Source organism: Crinia signifera, unplaced genomic scaffold (assembly GCF_055691185.1).
Source record: "Crinia signifera unplaced genomic scaffold, ASM5569118v1 HAP2_SCAFFOLD_74, whole genome shotgun sequence".
Classification (NCBI taxonomy): domain Eukaryota; kingdom Metazoa; phylum Chordata; class Amphibia; order Anura; family Myobatrachidae; genus Crinia; species Crinia signifera.
Window position 1 is genome coordinate 168,854 of NW_028142643.1, and position 19,195 is coordinate 188,048.

The window sequence follows — 19,195 nt, forward strand, 5'->3', positions numbered from 1 at the left end:
CTACACTATTAAACCAAAGCAAAGTTTCCACATTCAGTAGATCCTGATATTCCTGCATGGTTTCACCCACTGATGTACACCTGAAACAGCGATATATTTTGTTAAAGAGTGCCTGGCTCTTTGCATTTTGGTGGTGCAGGTATAGAATTCAACATACAATGATTTAGTGGTAGAATCTTGTAGTTTAGTGGTAGAATTCTCGCCTGCTATGAGGGAGGCATCGATCTGAAAAGGGAATAAACACCACCCAATGTTGTGCTCAAAGCAAATGACTCTTAGATTTGGAGTCTTATTCGCTATTGACTCAGATAACTAGGCTTTTTTACAGTGTTATGGCATCATGGCAAGGCAAGGATTGCCTTTCAATCTATAAAACCAAAGCTAGGTTTCCACATTTAGTAGATCCTGAGATTCCTGCTTGGTTTCACACACTGATGTACACCTCTTTTAAGTTTCAAATAAAACACGTTTGGTTGTGTAGTGACAGAGATCTCGCCTGTAGAATTCTGGGAAAAAACATCGCCCAACGTGGGGCTCGAACCCACGACCCTCAGATTAAGAGTCTCATGCTCTACCGACTGAGCTAGCCAGGCTTGGTTACTGTTGTGTGACAAAAAGGCCACTCAAGCCAAGGAGTGCCCTACAAGCTATTAAAGTAGATCTAGGCTACCACATTCAGTACACTGAGATGCATGCTTGGTTTCACACATTGAGGAAAATGGGTAAGTAACCGTAAAGTAAAATGTGAAGCATTGGTTGTTCAGTGGTAGAATTCTCGCCTGCCACGCGGGAGGCCCGGGTTCGATTCCCGGCCAATGCAGTACTCAAGTTTTACTGAAATTATGGTATATTTTGTTAAAGAGTGTCTGGCTCTTTGCATTTTGGTGGTGCAGGTATAGAATTCCACATACAATAAATTAATGTTAGAATCTTGTGGTTTAGTGGTAGAATTCCCACCTGCCAAGAGAGAGGTCTGGATCTGAAAAGGGAATAAACACCAAACAAATGTTGTACTAAAAGCATATGACTCTTAGCTTGGGAGTTTTATTTCTATTGACTAAGCTGGCCAGGCTTTGTTACAGTGTTGTAGCATCAAGGCAAGGCAACGCTTGCTCTTCAATCTACACTATTAAACCAAAGCAAAGTTTCCACATTCAGTAGATCCTGATATTCCTGCATGGTTTCACCCACTGATGTACACCTGAAACAGCGATATATTTTGTTAAAGAGTGCCTGGCTCTTTGCATTTTGGTGGTGCAGGTATAGAATTTAACATACAATGATTTAGTGGTAGAATCTTGTGGTTTAGTGGTAGAATTCTCGCCTGCCATGAGGGAGGCATGGATCTGAAAAGGGAATAAACACCACCCAATGTTGTGCTCAAAGCAAATGACTCTTAGATTTGGAGTCTTATTCGCTATTGACTCAGATAGCTAGGCTTTTTTACAGTGTTATGGCATGATGGCAAGGCAAGGATTGCCCTTCAATTTATAAAACCAAAGCAAGGTTTCCACATTTAGTAGATCCTGAGATTCCTGCTTGGTTTCACACACTGATGTACACCTCTTTTAAGTTTCAAATAAAACATGTTTGGTTGTGTAGAATTCTGGGAAAAAACACCGCCCAACGTGGGGCTCGAACCCACGACCCTGAGATTAAGAGTCTCATGCTCTACCGACTGAGCTAGCCAGGCTTGGTTACTGTTGTGTGACAAAAAGGCCACTCAAGCCAAGGAGTGCCCTACAAGCTATTAAAGTAGATCTAGGCTACCACATTCAGTACACTGAGATGCATGCTTGGTTTCACACATTGAGGAAAATGGGTAAGTAACCGTGAAGTAAAATGTGAAGCATTGGTTGTTCAGTGGTAGAATTCTCGCCTGCCACGCGGGAGGCCCGGGTTCGATTCCCGGCCAATGCAGTACTCAAGTTTTATTGAAATTATGGTATATTTTGTTAAAGAGTGTCTGGCTCTTTGCTTTTTGGTGGTGCAGGTATAGAATTCCACATACAATAAATTAATGTTAGAATCTTGTGGTTTAGTGGTAGAATTCCCACCTGCCAAGAGAGAGGTCTGGATCTGAAAAGGGAATAAACACCAAACAAATGTTGTACTACAAGCATATGACTCTTAGCTTGGGAGTTTTATTTCTATTGACTAAGCTGGCCAGGCTTTGTTACAGTGTTGTAGCATCAAGGCAAGGCAACGCTTGCTCTTCAATCTACACTATTAAACCAAAGCAAAGTTTCCACATTCAGTAGATCCTGATATTCCTGCATGGTTTCACCCACTGATGTACACCTGAAACAGCGATATATTTTGTTAAAGAGTGCCTGGCTCTTTGCATTTTGGTGGTGCAGGTATAGAATTTAACATACAATGATTTAGTGGTAGAATCTTGTGGTTTAGTGGTAGAATTCTCGCCTGCCATGAGGGAGGCATGGATCTGAAAAGGGAATAAACACCACCCAATGTTGTGCTCAAAGCAAATGACTCTTAGATTTGGAGTCTTATTCGCTATTGACTCAGATAGCTAGGCTTTTTTACAGTGTTATGGCATCATGGCAAGGCAAGGATTGCCCTTCAATTTATAAAACCAAAGCAAGGTTTCCACATTTAGTAGATCCTGAGATTCCTGCTTGGTTTCACACACTGATGTACACCTCTTTTAAGTATCAAATAAAACACGTTTGGTTGTGTAGTGACAGAGATCTCGCCTGTAGAATTCTGGGAAAAAACACCGCCCAACGTGGGGCTCGAACCCACGACCCTGAGATTAAGAGTCTCATGCTCTACCGACTGAGCTAGCCAGGCTTGGTTACTGTTGTGTGACAAAAAGGCCACTCAAGCCAAGGAGTGCCCTACAAGCTATTAAAGTAGATCTAGGCTACCACATTCAGTACACTGAGATGCATGCTTGGTTTCACAAATTGAGGAAAATGGGTAAGTAACCGTGAAGTAAAATGTGAAACATTGGTTGTTCAGTGGTAGAATTCTCGTCTGCTACGCGGGAGGCCCGGGTTCGATTCCCGGCCAATGCAGTACTCAAGTTTTACTGAAATTATGGTTTATTTTGTTAAAGAGTGTCTGGCTCTTTGCTTTTTGGTGGTGCAGGTATAGAATTCCACATACAATAAATTAATGTTAGAATCTTGTGGTTTAGTGGTAGAATTCCCACCTGCCAAGAGAGAGGTCTGGATCTGAAAAGGGAATAAACACCAAACAAATGTTGTACTACAAGCATATGACTCTTAGCTTGGGAGTTTTATTTCTATTGACTAAGCTGGCCAGGCTTTGTTACAGTGTTGTAGCATCAAGGCAAGGCAACGCTTGCTCTTCAATCTACACTATTAAACCAAAGCAAAGTTTCCACATTCAGTAGATCCTGATATTCCTGCATGGTTTCACCCACTGATGTACACCTGAAACAGCGATATATTTTGTTAAAGAGTGCCTGGCTCTTTGCATTTTGGTGGTGCAGGTATAGAATTTAACATACAATGATTTAGTGGTAGAATCTTGTGGTTTAGTGGTAGAATTCTCGCCTGCCATGAGGGAGGCATGGATCTGAAAAGGGAATAAACACCACCCAATGTTGTGCTCAAAGCAAATGACTCTTAGATTTGGAGTCTTATTCGCTATTGACTCAGATAGCTAGGCTTTTTTACAGTGTTATGGCATCATGGCAAGGCAAGGATTGCCCTTCAATTTATAAAACCAAAGCAAGGTTTCCACATTTAGTAGATCCTGACATTCCTGCTTGGTTTCACACACTGATGTACACCTCTTTTAAGTTTCAAATAAAACATGTTTGGTTGTGTAGTGACAGAGATCTCGCCTGTAGAATTCTGGGTAAAAACACCGCCCAACGTGGGGCTCGAACCCACGACCCTGAGATTAAGAGTCTCATGCTCTACCGACTGAGCTAGCCAGGCTTGGTTACTGTGATGTGACAAAAAGGCCACTCAAGCCAAGGAGTGCCCTACAAGCTATTAAAGTAGATGTAGGCTACCACATTCAGTACACTGAGATGCATGCTTGGTTTCACACATTGAGGAAAATGGGTAAGTAACTTTGAAGCAAAATGTGAAGCATTGGTTGTTCAGTGGTTGAATTCTCGCCTGCCACGCAGGAGGCCCGGGTTCGATTCCCGGCCAATGCAGTACTGAAGTTTTACTGAAATTATGGTATATTTTGTTAAAGAGTGGCTGGCTCTTTGCATTTTGGTGGTGCAGGTATAGAATTCCACATACAATAAATTAATGTTAGAATCTTGTGGTTTAGTGGTAGAATTCCCACCTGCCAAGAGAGAGGTCTGGATCTGAAAAGGTAAAAAACACCAAACAAATGTTGTACTAAAAGCATATGACTCTTAGCTTGGGAGTTTTATTTCTATTGACTAAGCTGGCCAGGCTTTGTTACAGTGTTGTAGCATCAAGGCAAGGCAACGCTTGCTCTTCAATCTACACTACTAAACCAAAGCAAAGTTTCCACATTCAGTAGATCCTGATATTCCTGCATGGTTTCACCCACTGATGTACACCTGAAACAGCGATATATTTTGTTAAATAGTGCATGGCTCTTTGCATTTTGGTGGTGCAGGCATAGAATTCAACATACAATGATTTAGTTGTAGAATCTTGTGGTTTAGTGGTAGAATTCTCGCCTGCCATGAGGGAGGCATGGATCTGAAAAGGGAATAAACACCACCCAATGTTGTGCTCAAAGCAAATGACTCTTAGATTTGGAGTCTTATTCGCTATTGACTCAGATAGCTAGGCTTTTTTACAGTGTTATGGCATCATGGCAAGGCAAGGATTGCCCTTCAATCTATAAAACCAAAGCAAGGTTTCCACATTTAGTAGATCCTGAGATTCCTGCTTGGTTTCACACACTGATGTACACCTCTTTTAAATTTCAAATAAAACACGTTTGGTTGTGTAGTGACAGAGATCTCGCCTGTAGAATTCTGGGAAAAAACACCGCCCAATGTGGGGCTCGAACCCATGACCCTGAGATTAAGAGTCTCATGCTCTACCGACTGAGCTAGCCAGGCTTGGTTACTGTGATTTGACAAAAAGGCCACTCAAGCCAAGGAGTGCAATACAAGCTATTAAAGTAGATCTAGGCTACCACATTCAGTACACTGAGATGCATGCTTGGTTTCACACATTGAGGAAAATGGGTAAGTAACCGTGAAGTAAAATGTGAAGCATTGGTTGTTCAGTGGTAGAATTCTCGCCTGCCACGCGGGAGGCCTGGGTTCGATTCCCGGCCAATGCAGTACTCAAGTTTTACTGAAATTATGGTATATTTTGTTAAAGAGTGTCTGGCTCTTTGCATTTTGGTGGTGCAGGTATAGAATTCCACATACAATAAATTAATGGTAGAATCTTGTGGTTTAGTGGTAGAATTCCCACCTGCCAAGAGAGAGGTCTGGATCTGAAAAGGGAATAAACACCAAACAAATGTTGTACTAAAACCATATGACTCTTAGCTTGGGAGTTTTATTTCTATTGACTAAGCTGGCCAGGCTTTGTTACAGTGTTGTAGCATCAAGGCAAGGCAACGCTTGCTCTTCAATCTACACTATTAAACCAAAGCAAAGTATCCACATTCAGTAGATCCTGATATTCCTGCATGGTTTCACCCACTGATGTACACCTGAAACAGCGATATATTTTGTTAAAGAGTGCCTGGCTCTTTGCATTTTGGTGGTGCAGGTATAGAATTTAACATACAATGATTTAGTGGTAGAATCTTGTGGTTTAGTGGTAGAATTCTCGCCTGCCATGATGGAGGCATGGATCTGAAAAGGGAATAAACACCACCCAATGTTGTGCTCAAAGCAAATGACTCTTAGATTTGGAGTCTTATTCGCTATTGACTCAGATAACTAGGCTTTTTTACAGTGTTATGGCATCATGGCAAGGCAAGGATTGCCCTTCAATTTATAAAACCAAAGCAAGGTTTCCACATTTAGTAGATCCTGAGATTCCTGCTTGGTTTCACACACTGATGTACACCTCTTTAAAGTTTCAAATAAAACACGTTTGGTTGTGTAGTGACAGAGATCTCGCCTGTAGAATTCTGGGAAAAAACACCGCCCAACGTGGGGCTCGAACCCACGACCCTGAGATTAAGAGTCTCATGCTCTACCGACTGAGCTAGCCAGGCTTGGTTACTGTTGTGTGACAAAAAGGCCACTCAAGCCAAGGAGTGCCCTACAAGCTATTAAAGTAGATCTAGGCTACCACATTCAGTACACTGAGATGCATGCTTGGTTTCACACATTGATGAAAATGGGTAAGTAACCGTGAAGTAAAATGTGAAGCATTGGTTGTTCAGTGGTAGAATTCTCGCCTGCCACGCGGGAGGCACAGGTTCGATTCCCGGCCAATGCAGTACTCAAGTTTTACTGAAATTATGGTTTATTTTGTTAAAGAGTTATTTTGCTTTTTGGTGGTGCAGGTATAGAATTCCACATACAATAAATTAATGTTAGAATCTTGTGGTTTAGTGGTAGAATTCCCACCTGCCAAGAGAGAGGTCTGGATCTGAAAAAGGGAATAAACACCAAACAAATGTTGTACTACAAGCATATGACTCTTAGCTTGGGAGTTTTATTTCTATTGACTAAGCTGGCCAGGCTTTGTTACAGTGTTGTAGCATCAAGGCAAGGCAACGCTTGCTCTTTAATCTACACTATTAAACCAAAGCAAAGTTTCCACATTCAGTAGATCCTGATATTCCTGCATGGTTTCACCCACTGATGTACACCTGAAACAGCGATATATTTTGTTAAATAGTGCATGGCTCTTTGCATTTTGGTGGTGCAGGCATAGAATTCAACATACAATGATTTAGTGGTAGAATCTTGTGGTTTAGTGGTAGAATTCTCGCCTGCCATGAGGGAGGCATGGATCTGAAAAGGGAATAAACACCAAACAAATGTTGTACTAAAAGCATATGACTCTTAGCTTGGGAGTTTTATTTCTATTGACTAAGCTGGCCAGGCTTTGTTACAGTGTTGTAGCATCAAGGCAAGGCAACGCTTGCTCTTCAATCTACACTATTAAACCAAAGCAAAGTTTCCACATTCAGTAGATCCTGATATTCCTGCATGGTTTCACCCACTGATGTACACCTGAAACAGCGATATATTTTGTTAAAGAGTGCCTGGCTCTTTGCATTTTGGTGGTGCAGGTATAGAATTTAACATACAATGATTTAGTGGTAGAATCTTGTGGTTTAGTGGTAGAATTCTCGCCTGCCATGAGGGAGGCATGGATCTGAAAAGGGAATAAACACCACCCAATGTTGTGCTCAAAGCAAATGACTCTTAGATTTGGAGTCTTATTCGCTATTGACTCAGATAGCTAGGCTTTTTTACAGTGTTATGGCATCATGGCAAGGCAAGGATTGCCCTTCAATTTATAAAACCAAAGCAAGGTTTCCACATTTAGTAGATCCTGAGATTCCTGCTTGGTTTCACACACTGATGTACACCTCTTTTAAGTTTCAAATAAAACACGTTTGGTTGTGTAGTGACAGAGATCTCGCCTGTAGAATTCTGGGAAAAAACACCGCCCAACGTGGGGCTCGAACCCACGACCCTGAGATTAAGAGTCTCATGCTCTACCGACTGAGCTAGCCAGGCTTGGTTACTGTGATTTGACAAAAAGGCCACTCAAGCCAAGGAGTGCAATACAAGCTATTAAAGTAGATCTAGGCTACCACATTCAGTACACTGAGATGCATGCTTGGTTTCACACATTGAGGAAAATGGGTAAGTAACCGTGAAGTAAAATGTGAAGCATTGGTTGTTCAGTGGTAGAATTCTCGCCTGCCACGCGGGAGGCCCAGGTTCGATTCCCGGCCAATGCAGTACTCAAGTTTTACTGAAATTATGGTTTATTTTGTTAAAGAGTGTCTGGCTCTTTGCTTTTTGGTTGTGCAGGTATAGAATTCCACATACAATAAATTAATGTTAGAATCTTGTGGTTTAGTGGTAGAATTCCCACCTGCCAAGAGAGAGGTCTGGATCTGAAAAAGGGAATAAACACCAAACAAATGTTGTACTACAAGCATATGACTCTTAGCTTGGGAGTTTTATTTCTATTGACTAAGCTGGCCAGGCTTTGTTAAAGTGTTGTAGCATCAAGGCAAGGCAACGCTTGCTCTTCAATCTACACTATTAAACCAAAGCAAAGTTTCCACATTCAGTAGATCCTGATATTCCTGCATGGTTTCACCCACTGATGTACACCTGAAACAGCGATATATTTTGTTAAAGAGTGCCTGGCTCTTTGCATTTTGGTGGTGCAGGTATAGAATTTAACATACAATGATTTAGTGGTAGAATCTTGTGGTTTAGTGGTAGAATTCTCGCCTGCCATGAGGGAGGCATGGATCTGAAAAGGGAATAAACACCACCCAATGTTGTGCTCAAAGCAAATGACTCTTAGATTTGGAGTCTTATTCGCTATTGACTCAGATAGCTAGGCTTTTTTACAGTGTTATGGCATCATGGCAAGGCAAGGATTGCTCTTCAATTTATAAAACCAAAGCAAGGTTTCCACAATTAGTAGATCCTGAGATTCCTGCTTGGTTTCACACACTGATGTACACCTCTTTTAAGTTTCAAATAAAACACGTTTGGTTGTGTAGTGACAGAGATCTCGCCTGTAGAATTCTGGGAAAAAACACCGCCCAACGTGGGGCTCAAACCCACGACCCTGAGATTAAGAGTCTCATGCGCTACCGACTGAGCTAGCCAGGCTTGGTTACTGTTGTGTGACAAAAAGGCCACTCAAGCCAAGGAGTGCCCTACAAGCTATTAAAGTAGATCTAGGCTACCACATTCAGTACACTGAGATGCATGCTTGGTTTCACAAATTGAGGAAAATGGGTAAGTAACCGTGAAGTAAAATGTGAAACATTGGTTGTTCAGTGGTAGAATTCTCGTCTGCTACGCGGGAGGCCCGGGTTCGATTCCCGGCCAATGCAGTACTCAAGTTTTACTGAAATTATGGTTTATTTTGTTAAAGAGTGTCTGGCTCTTTGCTTTTTGGTGGTGCAGATATAGAATTCCACATACAATAAATTAATGTTAGAATCTTGTGGTTTAGTGGTAGAATTCCCACCTGCCAAGAGAGAGGTCTGGATCTGAAAAGGGAATAAACACCAAACAAATGTTGTACTACAAGCATATGACTCTTAGCTTGGGAGTTTTATTTCTATTGACTAAGCTGGCCAGGCTTTGTTACAGTGTTGTAGCATCAAGGCAAGGCAACGCTTGCTCTTCAATCTACACTATTAAACCAAAGCAAAGTTTCCACATTCAGTAGATCCTGATATTCCTGCATGGTTTCACCCACTGATGTACACCTGAAACAGCGATATATTTTGTTAAAGAGTGCCTGGCTCTTTGCATTTTGGTGGTGCAGGTATAGAATTTAACATACAATGATTTAGTGGTAGAATCTTGTGGTTTAGTGGTAGAATTCTCGCCTGCCATGAGGGAGGCATGGATCTGAAAAGGGAATAAACACCACCCAATGTTGTGCTCAAAGCAAATGACTCTTAGATTTGGAGTCTTATTCGCTATTGACTCAGATAGCTAGGCTTTTTTACAGTATTATGGCATCATGGCAAGGCAAGGATTGCCCTTCAATTTATAAAACCAAAGCAAGGTTTCCACATTTAGTAGATCCTGAGATTCCTGCTTGGTTTCACACACTGATGTACACCTCTTTTAAGTTTCAAATAAAACACGTTTGGTTGTGTAGTGACAGAGATCTCGCCTGTAGAATTCTGGGAAAAAACACCGCCCAACGTGGGGATCGAACCCACGACCCTGTGATTAAGAGTCTCATGCTCTACCGACTGAGCTAGCCAGGCTTGATTATTGTGATGTGACAAAAAGGCCACTCAAGCCAAGGAGTGCCCTACAAGCTATTAAAGTAGATCTAGGCTACCACATTCAGTACACTGAGATGCATGCTTGGTTTCACACATTGAGGAAAATGGGTAAGTAACTTTGAAGTAAATTGTGAAGCATTGGTTGTTCAGTGGTAGAATTCTCGCCTGCCACGCGGGAGGCCCGGGTTCGATTCCCGGCCAATGCAGTACTGAAGTTTTACTGAAATTATGGTATATTTTGTTAAAGAGTGGCTGGCTCTTTGCATTTTGGTGGTGCAGGTATAGAATTCCACATACAATAAATTAATGGTAGAATCTTGTGGTTTAGTGGTAGAATTCCCACCTGCCAAGAGAGAGGTCTGGATCTGAAAAGGGAATAAACACCAAACAAATGTTGTACTAAAAGCATATGACTCTTAGCTTGGGAGTTTTATTTCTATTGACTAAGCTGGCCAGGCTTTGTTACAGTGTTGTAGCATCAAGGCAAGGCAACGCTTGCTCTTCAATCTACACTACTAAACCAAAGCAAAGTTTCCACATTCAGTAGATCCTGATATTCCTGCATGGTTTCACCCACTGATGTACACCTGAAACAGCGATATATTTTGTTAAATAGTGCATGGCTCTTTGCATTTTGGTGGTGCAGGCATAGAATTCAACATACAATGATTTAGTGGTAGAATCTTGTGGTTTAGTGGTAGAATTCTCGCCTGCCATGAGGGAGGCATGGATCTGAAAAGGGAATAAACACCAACCAATGTTGTGCTCAAAGCAAATGACTCTTAGATTTGGAGTCTTATTCGCTATTGACTCAGATAGCTAGGCTTTTTTACAGTGTTATGGCATCATGGCAAGGCAAGGATTGCCCTTCAATCTATAAAACCAAAGCAAGGTTTCCACATTTAGTAGATCCTGAGATTCCTGCTTGGTTTCACACACTGATGTACACCTCTTTTAAGTTTCAAATAAAACACGTTTGGTTGTCTAGTGACAGAGATCTCGCCTGTAGAATTCTGGGAAAAAACACCGCCCAATGTGGGGCTCGAACCCATGACCCTGAGATTAAGAGTCTCATGCTCTACCGACTGAGCTAGCCAGGCTTGGTTACTGTGATTTGACAAAAAGGCCACTCAAGCCAAGGAGTGCAATACAAGCTATTAAAGTAGATCTAGGCTACCACATTCAGTACACTGAGATGCATGCTTGGTTTCACACATTGAGGAAAATGGGTAAGTAACCGTGAAGTAAAATGTGAAGCATTGGTTGTTCAGTGGTAGAATTCTTGCCTGCCACGCGGGAGGCCCGGGTTCGATTCCCGGCCAATGCAGTACTCAAGTTTTACTGAAATTATGGTATATTTTGTTAAAGAGTGTCTGGCTCTTTGCATTTTGGTGGTGCAGGTATAGAATTCCACATACAATAAATTAATGGTAGAATCTTGTGGTTTAGTGGTAGAATTCCCACCTGCCAAGAGAGAGGTCTGGATCTGAAAAGGGAATAAACACCAAACAAATGTTGTACTAAAAGCATATGACTCTTAGCTTGGGAGTTTTATTTCTATTGACTAAGCTGGCCAGGCTTTGTTACAGTGTTGTAGCATCAAGGCAAGGCAACGCTTGCTCTTCAATCTACACTATTAAACCAAAGCAAAGTATCCACATTCAGTAGATCCTGATATTCCTGCATGGTTTCACCCACTGATGTACACCTGAAACAGCGATATATTTTGTTAAAGAGTGCCTGGCTCTTTGCATTTTGGTGGTGCAGGTATAGAATTTAACATACAATGATTTAGTGGTAGAATCTTGTGGTTTAGTGGTAGAATTCTCGCCTGCCATGATGGAGGCATGGATCTGAAAAGGGAATAAACACCACCCAATGTTGTGCTCAAAGCAAATGACTCTTAGATTTGGAGTCTTATTCGCTATTGACTCAGATAGCTAGGCTTTTTTACAGTGTTATGGCATCATGGCAAGGCAAGGATTGCCCTTCAATTTATAAAACCAAAGCAAGGTTTCCACATTTAGTAGATCCTGAGATTCCTGCTTGGTTTCACACACTGATGTACACCTCTTTTAAGTTTCAAATAAAACACGTTTGGTTGTGTAGTGACAGAGATCTCGCCTGTAGAATTCTGGGAAAAAACACCGCCCAACGTGGGGATCGAACCCACGACCCTGAGATTAAGAGTCTCATGCTCTACCGACTGAGCTAGCCAGGCTTGATTATTGTGATGTGACAAAAAGGCCACTCAAGCCAAGCAGTGCCCTACAAGCTATTAAAGTAGATCTAGGCTACCACATTCAGTACACTGAGATGCATGCTTGGTTTCACACATTGAGGAAAATGGGTAAGTAACTTTGAAGTAAAATGTGAAACATTGGTTTTTCAGTTGTAGAATTCTCGTCTGCTACGCGGGAGGCCCGGGTTCGATTCCCGGCCAATGCAGTACTCAAGTTTTACTGAAATTATGGTTTATTTTGTTAAAGAGTGTCTGGCTCTTTGCTTTTTGGTGGTGCAGGTATAGAATTCCACATACAATAAATTAATGTTAGAATCTTGTGGTTTAGTGGTAGAATTCCCACCTGCCAAGAGAGAGGTCTGGATCTGAAAAGGGAATAAACACCAAACAAATGTTGTACTACAAGCATATGACTCTTAGCTTGGGAGTTTTATTTCTATTGACTAAGCTGGCCAGGCTTTGTTACAGTGTTGTAGCATCAAGGCAAGGCAACGCTTGCTCTTCAATCTACACTATTAAACCAAAGCAAAGCTTCCACATTCAGTAGATCCTGATATTCCTGCATGGTTTCACCCACTGATGTACACCTGAAACAGCGATATATTTTGTTAAAGAGTGCCTGGCTCTTTGCATTTTGGTGGTGCAGGTATAGAATTTAACATACAATGATTTAGTGGTAGAATCTTGTGGTTTAGTGGTAGAATTCTCGCCTGCCATGAGGGAGGCATGGATCTGAAAAGGGAATAAACACCACCCAATGTTGTGCTCAAAGCAAATGACTCTTAGATTTGGAGTCTTATTCGCTATTGACTCAGATAGCTAGGCTTTTTTACAGTGTTATGGCATCATGGCAAGGCAAGGATTGCCCTTCAATTTATAAAACCAAAGCAAGGTTTCCACATTTAGTAGATCCTGAGATTTCTGCTTGGTTTCACACACTGATGTACACCTCTTTTAAGTTTCAAATAAAACACGTTTGGTTGTGTAGTGACAGAGATCTCGCCTGTAGAATTCTGGGAAAAAACACCGCCCAACGTGGGGCTCGAACCCACGACCCTGAGATTAAGAGTCTCATGCTCTACCGACTGAGCTAGCCAGGCTTGGTTACTGTGATGTGACAAAAAGGCCACTCAAGCCAAGGAGTGCCCTACAAGCTATTAAAGTAGATCTAGGCTACCACATTCAGTACACTGAGATGCATGCTTGGTTTCACACATTGAGGAAAATGGGTAAGTAACTTTGAAGTAAAATGTGAAGCATTGGTTGTTCAGTGGTAGAATTCTCGCCTGCCACGCGGGAGGCCCGGGTTCGATTCCCGGCCAATGCAGTACTCAAGTTTTACTGAAATTATGGTATATTTTGTTAAAGAGTGTCTGGCTCTTTGCATTTTGGTGGTGCAGGTATAGAATTCCACATACAATAAATTAATGGTAGAATCTTGTGGTTTAGTGGTAGAATTCCCACCTGCCAAGAGAGAGGTCTGGATCTGAAAAGGGAATAAACACCAAACAAATGTTGTACTAAAAGCATATGACTCTTAGCTTGGGAGTTTTATTTCTATTGACTAAGCTGGCCAGGCTTTGTTACAGTGTTGTAGCATCAAGGCAAGGCAACGCTTGCTCTTCAATCTACACTATTAAACCAAAGCAAAGTATCCACATTCAGTAGATCCTGATATTCCTGCATGGTTTCACCCACTGATGTACACCTGAAACAGCGATATATTTTGTTAAAGAGTGCCTGGCTCTTTGCATTTTGGTGGTGCAGGTATAGAATTTAACATACAATGATTTAGTGGTAGAATCTTGTGGTTTAGTGGTAGAATTCTCGCCTGCCATGAGGGAGGCATGGATCTGAAAAGGGAATAAACACCACCCAATGTTGTGCTCAAAGCAAATGACTCTTAGATTTGGAGTCTTATTCGCTATTGACTCAGATAGCTAGGCTTTTTTACAGTGTTATGGCATCATGGCAAGGCAAGGATTGCCCTTCAATTTATAAAACCAAAGCAAGGTTTCCACATTTAGTAGATCCTGAGATTTCTGCTTGGTTTCACACACTGATGTACACCTCTTTTAAGTTTCAAATAAAACACGTTTGGTTGTGTAGTGACAGAGATCTCGCCTGTAGAATTCTGGGAAAAAACACCGCCCAACGTGGGGCTCGAACCCACGACCCTGAGATTAAGAGTCTCATGCTCTACCGACTGAGCTAGCCAGGCTTGGTTACTGTGATGTGACAAAAAGGCCACTGAAGCCAAGGAGTGCCCTACAAGCTATTAAAGTAGATCTAGGCTACCACATTCAGTACACTGAGATGCATGCTTGGTTTCACACATTGAGGAAAATGGGTAAGTAACTTTGAAGTAAAATGTGAAGCATTGGTTGTTCAGTGGTAGAATTCTCGCCTGCCACGCGGGAGGCCCGGGTTCGATTCCCGGCCAATGCAGTACTCAAGTTTTACTGAAATTATGGTATATTTTGTTAAAGAGTGGCTGGCTCTTTGCATTTTGGTGGTGCAGGTATAGAATTCCACATACAATAAATTAATGGTAGAATCTTGTGGTTTAGTGGTAGAATTCCCACCTGCCAAGAGAGAGGTCTGGATCTGAAAAGGGAATAAACACCAAACAAATGTTGTACTAAAAGCATATGACTCTTAGCTTGGGAGTTTTATTTCTATTGACTAAGCTGGCCAGGCTTTGTTACAGTGTTGTAGCATCAAGGCAAGGCAACGCTTGCTCTTCAATCTACACTATTAAACCAAAGCAAAGTATCCAGATTCAGTAGATCCTGATATTCCTGCATGGTTTCACCCACTGATGTACACCTGAAACAGCGATATATTTTGTTAAAGAGTGCCTGGCTCTTTGCATTTTGGTGGTGCAGGTATAGAATTTAACATACAATGATTTAGTGGTAGAATCTTGTGGTTTAGTGGTAGAATTCTCGCCTGCCATGATGGAGGCATGGATCTGAAAAGGGAATAAACACCACCCAATGTTGTGCTCAAAGCAAATGACTCTTAGATTTGGAGTCTTATTCGCTATTGACTCAGATAGCTAGGCTTTTTTACAGTGTTATGGCCTCATGGCAAGGCAAGGATTGCCCTTCAATTTATAAAAACAAAGCAAGGTTTCCACATTTAGTAGATCCTGAGATTCCTGCTTGGTTTCACACACTGATGTACACCTCTTTTAAGTTTCAAATAAAACACGTTTGGTTGTGTAGTGACAGAGATCTCGCCTGTAGAATTCTGGGAAAAAACACCGCCCAACGTGGGGCTCGAACCCACGACCCTGAGATTAAGAGTCTCATGCTCTACCGACTGAGCTAGCCAGGCTTGGTTACTGTTGTGTGACAAAAAGGCCACTCAAGCCAAGGAGTGCCCTACAAGCTATTAAAGTAGATCTAGGATACCACATTCAATACACTGAGATGCATGCTTGGTTTCACAAATTGAGGAAAATGGGTAAGTAACCGTGAAGTAAAATGTGAAACATTGGTTGTTCAGTGGTAGAATTCTCGTCTGCTACGCGGGAGGCCCGGGTTCGATTCCCGGCCAATGCAGTACTCAAGTTTTACTGAAATTATGGTATATTTTGGGAATAAACACCAAACAAATGTTGTACTAAAAGCATATGACTCTTAGCTTGGGAGTTTTATTTCTATTGACTAAGCTGGCCAGGCTAAGTCAAAATGTGAAGCATTGGTTGTTCGGTGGTAGAATTCTCGCCTGCCACGCGGGAGGCCCGGGTTCGATTCCCGGCCAATGCAGTACTCAAGTTTTACTGAAATTATGGTATATTTTGTTAAAGAGTGTCTGGCTCTTTGCTTTTTGGTGGTGCAGGTATAGAATTCCACATACAATAAATTAATGTTAGAATCTTGTGGTTTAGTGGTAGAATTCCCACCTGCCAAGAGAGAGGTCTGGATCTGAAAAGGGAATAAACACCAAACAAATGTTGTACTAAAAGCATATGACTCTTAGCTTGGGAGTTTTATTTCTATTGACTAAGCTGGCCAGGCTTTGTTACAGTGTTGTAGCATCAAGGCAAGGCAACGCTTGCTCTTCAATCTACACTATTAAACCAAAGCAAAGTTTCCACATTCAGTAGATCCTGATATTCCTGCATGGTTTCACCCACTGATGTACACCTGAAACAGCGATATATTTTGTTAAAGAGTGCCTGGCTCTTTGCATTTTGGTGGTGCAGGTATAGAATTTAACATACAATGATTTAGTGGTAGAATCTTGTGGTTTAGTGGTAGAATTCTCGCCTGCCATGAGGGAGGCATGGATCTGAAAAGGGAATAAACACCACCCAATGTTGTGCTCAAAGCAAATGACTCTTAGATTTGGAGTCTTATTCGCTATTGACTCAGATAGCTAGGCTTTTTTACAGTGTTATGGCATCATGGCAAGGCAAGGATTGCCCTTCAATTTATAAAACCAAAGCAAGGTTTCCACATTTAGTAGATCCTGAGATTCCTGCTTGGTTTCACACACTGATGTACACCTCTTTTAAGTTTCAAATAAAACACGTTTGGTTGTGTAGTGACAGAGATCTCGCCTGTAGAATTCTGGGAAAAAACACCGCCCAACGTGGGGCTCGAACCCACGACCCTGAGATTAAGAGTCTCATGCTCTACCGACTGAGCTAGCCAGGCTTGGTTACTGTTGTGTGACAAAAAGGCCACTCAAGCCAAGGAGTGCCCTACAAGCTATTAAAGTAGATCTAGGCTACCACATTCAGTACACTGAGATGCATGCTTGGTTTCACAAATTGAGGAAAATGGGTAAGTAACCGTGAAGTAAAATGTGAAACATTGGTTGTTCAGTGGTAGAATTCTCGTCTGCTACGCGGGAGGCCCGGGTTCGATTCCCGGCCAATGCAGTACTCAAGTTTTACTGAAATTATGGTTTATTTTGTTAAAGAGTGTCTGGCTCTTTGCTTTTTGGTGGTGCAGGTATAGAATTCCACATACAATAAATTAATGTTAGAATCTTGTGGTTTAGTGGTAGAATTCCCACCTGCCAAGAGAGAGGTCTGGATCTGAAAAGGGAATAAACACCAAACAAATGTTGTACTACAAGCATATGACTCTTAGCTTGGGAGTTTTATTTCTATTGACTAAGCTGGCCAGGCTTTGTTACAGTGTTGTAGCATCAAGGCAAGGCAACGCTTGCTCTTCAATCTACACTATTAAACCAAAGCAAAGTTTCCACATTCAGTAGATCCTGATATTCCTGCATGGTTTCACCCACTGATGTACACCTGAAACAGCGATATATTTTGTTAAAGAGTGCCTGGCTCTTTGCATTTTGGTGGTGCAGGTATAGAATTTAACATACAATGATTTAGTGGTAGAATCTTGTGGTTTAGTGGTAGAATTCTCGCCTGCCATGAGGGAGGCATGGATCTGAAAAGGGAATAAACACCACCCAATGTTGTGCTCAAAGCAAATGACTCTTAGATTTGGAGTCTTATTCGCTATTGACTCAGATAGCTAGGCTTTTTTACAGTGTTATGGCATCATGGCAAGGCAAGGATTGCCCTTCAATTTATAAAACCAAAGCAAGGTTTCCACATTTAGTAGATCCTGAGATTCCTGCTTGGTTTCACACACTGATGTACACCTCTTTTAAGTTTCAAATAAAACACGTTTGGTTGTGTAGTGACAGAGATCTCGCCTGTAGAATTCTGGGAAAAAACACCGCCCAACGTGGGGCTCGAACCCACGACCCTGAGATTAAGAGTCTCATGCTCTACCGACTGAGCTAGCCAGGCTTGGTTACTGTTGTGTGACAAAAAGGCCACTCAAGCCAAGGAGTGCCCTACAAGCTATTAATGTAGATCTAGGCTACCACATTCAGTACACTGAGATGCATGCTTGGTTTCACAAATTGAGGAAAATGGGTAAGTAACCGTGAAATAAAATGTGAAACATTGGTTGTTCAGTGGTAGAATTCTCGTCTGCTACGCGGGAGGCCCGGGTTCGATTTCCGGCCAATGCAGTACTCAAGTTTTACTGAAATTATGGTATATTTTGTTAAAGAGTGTCTGGCTCTTTGCTTTTTGGTGGTGCAGGTATAGAATTCCACATACAATAAATTAATGTTAGAATCTTGTGGTTTAGTGGTAGAATTCCCACCTGCCAAGAGAGAGGTCTGGATCTGAAAAGGGAATAAACACCAAACAAATGTTGTACTACAAGCATATGACTCTTAGCTTGGGAGTTTTATTTCTATTGACTAAGCTGGCCAGGCTTTGTTACAGTGTTGTAGCATCAAGGCAAGGCAACGCTTGCTCTTCAATCTACACTATTAAACCAAAGCAAAGTTTCCACATTCAGTAGATCCTGATATTCCTGCATGGTTTCACCCACTGATGTACACCTGAAACAGCGATATATTTTGTTAAAGAGTGCCTGGCTCTTTGCATTTTGGTGGTGCAGGTATAGAATTTAACATACAATGATTTAGTGGTAGAATCTTGTGGTTTAGTGGTAGAATTCTCGCCTGCCATGAGGGAGGCATGGATCTGAAAAGGGAATAAACACCACCCAATGTTGTGCTCAAAGCAAATGACTCTTAGATTTGGAGTCTTATTCGCTATTGACTCAGATAGCTAGGCTTTTTTACAGTGTTATGGCATCATGGCAAGGCAAGGATTGCCCTTCAATTTATAAAACCAAAGCAAGGTTTCCACATTTAGTAGATCCTGAGATTCCTGCTTGGTTTCACACACTGATGTACACCTCTTTTAAGTTTCAAATAAAACACGTTTGGTTGTGTAGTGACAGAGATCTCGCCTGTAGAATTCTGGGAAAAAACACCGCCCAACGTGGGGCTCGAACCCACGACCCTGAGATTAAGAGTCTCATGCTCTACCGACTGAGCTAGCCAGGCTTGGTTACTGTTGTGTGACAAAAAGGCCACTCAAGCCAAGGAGTGCCCTACAAGCTATTAAAGTAGATCTAGGCTACCACATTCAGTACACTGAGATGCATGCTTGGTATCACAAAT

The 19,195-nt window shown here is 41.8% G+C and overlaps 6 non-coding genes across 6 annotated transcripts; 5 read left to right on the plus strand and 1 right to left on the minus strand.

The window, feature by feature from the left end:
* The first annotated feature begins 749 nt into the window (after positions 1-749).
* Positions 750-820, plus strand: TRNAG-GCC (transfer RNA glycine (anticodon GCC)). The gene has a single exon. It is a non-coding gene; the product is annotated as a tRNA-Gly (tRNA).
* A 1,029-nt stretch (positions 821-1,849) lies between these two features.
* On the plus strand, positions 1,850-1,920 carry TRNAG-GCC (transfer RNA glycine (anticodon GCC)). The gene has a single exon. It is a non-coding gene; the product is annotated as a tRNA-Gly (tRNA).
* An 8,139-nt stretch (positions 1,921-10,059) lies between these two features.
* Positions 10,060-10,130, plus strand: TRNAG-GCC (transfer RNA glycine (anticodon GCC)). Its single transcript has one exon. It is a non-coding gene; the product is annotated as a tRNA-Gly (tRNA).
* Positions 10,131-12,072: 1,942 nt separating this feature from the next.
* TRNAK-CUU (transfer RNA lysine (anticodon CUU)) lies at positions 12,073-12,145 on the minus strand. The gene has a single exon. It is a non-coding gene; the product is annotated as a tRNA-Lys (tRNA).
* Positions 12,146-13,422: 1,277 nt separating this feature from the next.
* On the plus strand, positions 13,423-13,493 carry TRNAG-GCC (transfer RNA glycine (anticodon GCC)). The gene has a single exon. It is a non-coding gene; the product is annotated as a tRNA-Gly (tRNA).
* Positions 13,494-14,543: 1,050 nt separating this feature from the next.
* TRNAG-GCC (transfer RNA glycine (anticodon GCC)) lies at positions 14,544-14,614 on the plus strand. Its single transcript has one exon. It is a non-coding gene; the product is annotated as a tRNA-Gly (tRNA).
* The last annotated feature ends 4,581 nt before the right edge of the window (positions 14,615-19,195 follow it).